The sequence below is a fragment of the Microtus pennsylvanicus genome, chromosome X (genome assembly GCF_037038515.1).
Source record: "Microtus pennsylvanicus isolate mMicPen1 chromosome X, mMicPen1.hap1, whole genome shotgun sequence".
NCBI lineage: Eukaryota > Metazoa > Chordata > Mammalia > Rodentia > Cricetidae > Microtus > Microtus pennsylvanicus.
Genome location: NC_134601.1, coordinates 4,116,697 through 4,123,128, shown reverse-complemented (window position 1 = coordinate 4,123,128; position 6,432 = coordinate 4,116,697).

Genomic DNA, 6,432 nt, shown 5'->3' with positions numbered 1-6,432 from the left:
TAAAAAGGGTAATGGAGAATAAAAATGAGGTTTTCCAAAAAATTTTATAAATTGTCTTTAAATAGACAGTTGTTTTTCTTATTTGGCTGCTTGAGATGGGTCCGTTATCAATTTATCAGGCCAAAGACATTACGGTCTTTGTTTCTGTAGATCACAGTGTTACAGCTGGTGTCCATAGCTGTTCCTCCCTGCCTGTGCCCTCACCCAGTGCCTTATCTGTTCCTGGCTCTTGACCAGAGGGAGTGACTCAAGCATACATCCCTCACTGCTTTGGCCACTAGATGTCTGCTTCAACTAGGTTCTTTTGCTTTCTTGTTGCCCTAAATCACAGAACATAGGAGTATTAAGAAGAGATGTAGCCTTATCATGTATACACCTCTGGAACTCCCTTTGACGTGGAAACTCAGCTTGTAGTTGACAGTCTCGTCCAGTCACCCCAGGAGTACATGCAGCCTCCCTGCCAGTTCATTCAGAAAGATCAGCAATCCGAAGAAGCCAGCTGGAAGTGACCACTTCCCTTACACTGGAGACATTAGTGTTTTCCCTGGCCAAATAATTTCTCTAATTGAAATGAAAATCTCTAATGTGGAAGAGCATAGCATCACGGGAGTCCACTAAACTGTGACCTTACCCATGAATTAAACCGTTGATGGAATTTGTGTTCTCGTGGGCCAATCACCTCTACACACACACACACACACACACACACACACACACAAGACCAGGTTTTTACCGCATGTGCCTTCATATCCAAACCATAACACGACTTTCCGCCGACTCCGTATTAGAAACTTTTAATTGTGTATTCTGAAAATTTCTGACGAGTCAAGCAATGGCTGAGACACAGCCTGCACAGATAGGTCACTGCTCCTCCTGTCCCCTTCTCCTTCTGGCCTGCTGCACTGCCGGGACTGCGCTTCACTGCCTGCAGAACTGACCCAGCTGGAACTATAGTGACCTCCCTGTCCACGGTGGGCCTGCATGGTGGGTAATATTTGAGTTGTATCCCTCCATCATTCTAGGCTTCTGGTTATTCAACCATCTGAATTATGAATGCTTCTTCTGTGCTAAGATTTTTTTTTAATGCAAAATGAGTTCTCTCTTTTGGTAGCACTAAAAGAAAAACTAAACAAAACAACTGAGCTCCTATTGAAAACAACGTTTACACTTTGGGATCGTTCGAGTAGATTACAAAAAAAAAAGATGTCTTGGGAGTTATTCTAAAATATATGCAAATCTTAGCATGGTAGACTATGAATATTTTACAAGAAAAAGGGCCCTTCTGACAATGTGATGAAGAAATACAACTTTTGGGGCCTGGGGAGATTGCTCAGTGGATAAGAACTCTTGCTGTACCACCATGAGGATCTGAGTTCACGTCCCCAGCATACACATAAGAATCAGGCCCTAGGGCTGGAGAGATGGCTCAGTGTTAAAAGCACTGCCTGCTCTTCCAGAGGTCCCGAGTTCAATTCCCAGCAACCACGGCCATCTATAATGAGATCTGGTGCCCTCTCCTTCACTGTAGGCATACAAGCAGACAGAATACTGTATACATAATAAATAAATAAAATTTTAAAAAGAATCAGGGCCTTTCCAGCCATGTAACTCAAGCACTCTGGGCATAGGAGGTGCATGGAGACGAGAGGAGCACTCAGGCTTGCTGGCTGTCCGCCTAGCCCCAGGTTGAACGAGAGAGCCTGTCTCCGGGGAATAAGGTGGGATGTGAGAGGGCAAGGCCGCGGGAGTTTCCTTCTGGCCACTGTGCACAAATGCGTGCACCCCTTACACTCATCTGGGATAGCCTGAGCGAGAAATGTTCCTCAACATCTTGGGCATTTAAATTCTTGGACTCTGATTGGTGGTGCTGCTTGGGAAAGCTTAGGAGATGTGGCCTTGTTGAAGGAAGTGTGTTCCTGAGGCCAGCCTTTAAGTCTTAAAAGACTGGAGCTATTTCGAGTTTGCTCTCTGCTTCCTGATTTTGGTTTGAAATATGAGCTCAAAACTCTTCCTACCACCTCTAGCCTCATAATTACATAACATCGTGGATAATTATCCCTCTGGAAATAGACACGAGTTGAAAGCTTCAGTTTTTAAAACTTTAAAAAAGATGCATTGATTTTTATGTGTGGATGTTTTGCCCGCATGGTGCAGTACCCAAGAAGGCCAGAAGAGGGCATCATATCCCCTAGAATTGGAGATAAGGGTGGTGGTGAGTTGCCATGAGTTTTGTGAGCCACCACATATAGATTGAAAACCGAACCTGGATCCTCTCCAAAAGCAATCGGTACTTTAACCACGAAAATGTCTATCTATCCCCCGGCAGCTGTTCAGCCTACGTTCTTATAAAACCCAGGAACACCAGTCAAGGGACGGCACCACATACAATGGGCTGGGCCCTCCCACATCAATTGCTAACTTAGAAAATGCCCTACAGGCTGGCTCATAACCTGATCTTATGGGGGTATTTTCTCAATTGAAGCTCCTTCCTCTCAGATGACTACAGTTTGACAAATTTGCCTAAATCTTTCCAGCACAGAGTTGAAACTAGGAAAAACAAAAACAAAAACAAAAACCTTTTCCCTCCCCTTTTATGACTCAGGTATCCTTTTGCCTATATTCAGGCCTTCCTTGTCACCTGCTATTATCTCAAACTGTTTCCTTTCTATAATACTTGTACTTTTACAGACATGGTAAAGGGAGAATAATGTTCCAGATTTTAGCCAAAGTAGCCCGTTTCCAGCAGACCGCCAGTATATCATTCTGTGTTCTAAAGCCCACAATCAGACAGTGTTTACTGAGACTTCCAACATCTTCAGTAAGGGAAAGGTCAGACTACACCCAAACGTAGAGGTCCACTGTGGGTCTTGTTTGCTTCTGCCCTCTCCCCAGCGTTGCCTAAGCTTAGAGCTGTCAATGGGAAGGCAGGCAATTCTTCTCTGCTTCCCTAGGAAACTAACACGGCGGCTGTCACCTGAACAGACTCCAGCACACAGATCCGAAATGAGGCAGGGTGGAGCCCCTGCAGGGGACATGCCAGCGAGTAGACGTCATCCTCCAGACAGTCCTGGGAGAGAGAGCCTCCTTGATGAGTGTGCTCTGCTGTGCGTGCTTAGGGGAAGACGGAATGGACAGGTAGGCCTGGCCACAGCACGTGTGGAACTGTCCGAGAGCCGCCACTGCAGTCCCACGGCCCCTTTTGTAGGAAATACGATTTGCGGGGCTGGAGAGATGGCTCAGTGGTTAAGAGTACTGACTGCTCTTCCAGAGGATCCAGGTTCAGTTCCCAGCACCCACATGGCAGCTTACAACTGTCTAAAGATCCAGTTCCAGGGGATCTGACACCTTCACACCAATGCACATAAAATAAAGTTAAATAAACCATAATTTAAAAAAAAAAGAAATACGATTTGCTCAGCCTCAGTGTCACTAGCTTAAAGGAGATCCTCTAGCAACATGCGAGGCGAGGTGTGTCCTTCACATTCGTCTGAGCAGACAAGAGAATGAGATAAAAACGCAGGGTGAAATGGAGATGTTGAAATGTCGCTTGTGACTATGGAACAAATGGGACATGAGTGAAGAAGACAAAAGCAAACCAAGCCCTTGTCCCTGGGACCAAGCCCTAAGGTGAACGCAAAGAACTGGGTAGTAAAGCGGAAAATGGTGAGGTAAAAGGTGTGGATGCTATCTGTCCCCGCACACCAAATCCAACGCTTGGAACAGAAGAAGAGAAAAGATCACAATTTACCATGGAGACAAAGAAACTGACAGTGGCCCTCATTAAGAAACCGTGGTCATTAGGGAATATGCGGATTCCAAGCTGTTTGAATTGAGAAAAGGTTTTCAGCAGGCCTAGGAAGGAAGTCATTAGTAATTGGTTCGCGAGGCTCTGGCATATGGACGTGAATATGAATCAGCCTTCAGCACATTACCGGCAACGGGACTAAGCAGCATAACGAGCCCTCCTCCTTTCCCTGTCCGTGTCTGCAGAACCTCCCACTGTATGAAAGAAATCACTCGCTCCTTGAGGACTGGCTCACGTGGGCCATTAGCAAGACTTGAATGCTGCCTGCCAACGTATCAATAAATTATAGCGATTAGAAAGCCATTGGAGGATCAGGTGATGTTATGAGAGCTGCGGATGTAGGAGGCAGCTTTTGATGCCGATTTACCAGGCCAGATAGAACTGTGATTACTAAGACCCCCCTCCCAATATTTAACGCAACGGGACCCCAGAGGAGGTTTTGGTCCCTAGTGGCTTTATTAGGTTCCATATTAAAGAGAACACAAGATCTTTGGGGTGCAGGAAGTTCTCTCCAACCCAAATGACATGAATGAAAATGAATGAAATTTATGCGCTGGCAATGCTGAAGTCTGCATGGGCAGCCCGTATATTGCAGTTCTGTTGAACTTGTCCATATCGGATTTCCTGGTCTAAGCTGATGAGGACGACTGACCAGGTCTCTTCCTCCAAACGAACCACTGCACAAACCAAGGCTGCAGTCTGAAGGCGGCCAAAAGGACACGAAAAGCAGGAAACACCAAGAGCTACCCATTCTAGCGATCAGGAAGGGCACACAGTGGAACCTGTGCCATGCTGGTGTGCTCAGGAAGCACTGGTAGAAAACTCAATGGTGTCTTAGTAAGTCTCCCCAAGGCAGGAAAGATTCGAAGGTGCATATCCTTCCAATGGCGTCCTTCTTGTGCTGGAATCGAGCGATCTTATACAGGGGGACTCCCCCAACCATTCCTCACAGGGTAGCCACACAGGGCAACGGGAGGTGCCACAGGGAGCCGCAAGCATGTTGGCCTTCTAATAACGTAAAGGCCACGCAGGATTTGGTAGCCACTGGGATGGAGTGCACATCAATCTGTGGGTATTTCATGTAAGCCAATAGGAAGTTGACAACAGATATGGAGATCAAAGAGCACAAGAAATCTAAGCCCATCGGAACTAGGGGGGGCGGGACCCCCCATGCTCTTTTGTGGGTAGCCCCCCATGCTCTTTTGTGGGTATACTGCTTATCTTTTCCCTCTCGGAAAACTCCTAGGATTAAAAGTGGTTCTGAGGAACAGTCTACACCTCAAAGACACTTTACTGTTTGTGTGAAGACACAAACAGTAAAGATAGTAACTTGCGGAGGGCATATGGTAACTGGTAAAGCTCCCATCCGGCTCCTGGAGAACGGCTATGGATTAGAAGGAGCTAAACACAGTGGTACCCGCTGTCGACTGTGCCAACATGGCTCTTTGGATGGAACAGCCAAAAACAAGAGATGGGATCCTGTGCTCCTTTACATCTTGTTGATGTTTTATTTTTAATATTCCTGTAACCCCTGCACCCCACAGCCAGTCCACCTTCGCCTGCAATGGATAGCGGTCAAAGTTCATAGCTTGCCCCATGGCTGCACACAAGTCCCGCTACTTGCTGTGTGATAGTGAACCTCACTTTATTATCCTTCCCACTCTTGGGGAAAATAATGCACTGTATAAACAGTGTTATAACCTCTTTACAGATTTAGAAAAACATCTGGAGGTTATACAAGTACATCTGTAAGAGCAATAATGGTATGTTAATCTATATAAGGTCCAAGGGTCTGGCACAGCTGTAAATTTGGGGGAATTCTTGTGGTTTGGCAAGATATACATTAATACTTGTGAGAGAAAGTCATTAAATTTATTTTTAAATTTTACTTTTATTTTATGTGGATAGGCGTTTTCCTGTGTGGTGGTTTGAATAAGAATGCCCATCCCCCCCCCAAAAAAAAAGAGAAAAAAGAGAAAAGCCGGGCGGTGGTGGCACACGCCTGTAATCCCAGCACTCGGGAGGCAGAGGCAGGCGGATCTCTGTGAGTTCGAGGCCAGCCTGGTTTACAAAGGGAGTTCCAGGACAGGCTCCAAAGCTACAGAGAAATCCTGTCTCGAAAAACAAACAAAAAAAAAAAAGAATGCCCATCCCCATAGGCTTTTTATTTTTTTTAAGACAGGGTTTCTCTGTAGCTTTGAATCCTGTCCCGGAACTAGCTCTTGTAGTCCAGGCTGGCCTCAAACTCACAGAGATCCGCTTGCCTCTGCCTCTCGAGTGCTGGGATTAAAGGTGTGCACCACCACTGCCTGGCTCCGCCATAGGCTCTTATGTTTGACTATTTGATTCTGAGTTTGAAGAACTGTTTGGGAAAGATTACAAGGTGTGGCCTTGGAGGAGGTGTGTCACTGGGAGCTGGTTTTGAGGTTTCAAAAGCCAGTGCAGTTCCTGCTTTCTCGTGCGCTCTCTCTCTCTCCCTCTCTCTCTCTCTGCCTCATGCCTATGGATTGAAATGAGAGCCCCACCCCCAGTTACTACTCCACCACCATCCCCACCTTCCTGTTCCCATGCTCCCCTGATCATAGCCCTCTGGAACGGCGATGCCAAAATTAAGCTTGTCCTTCATG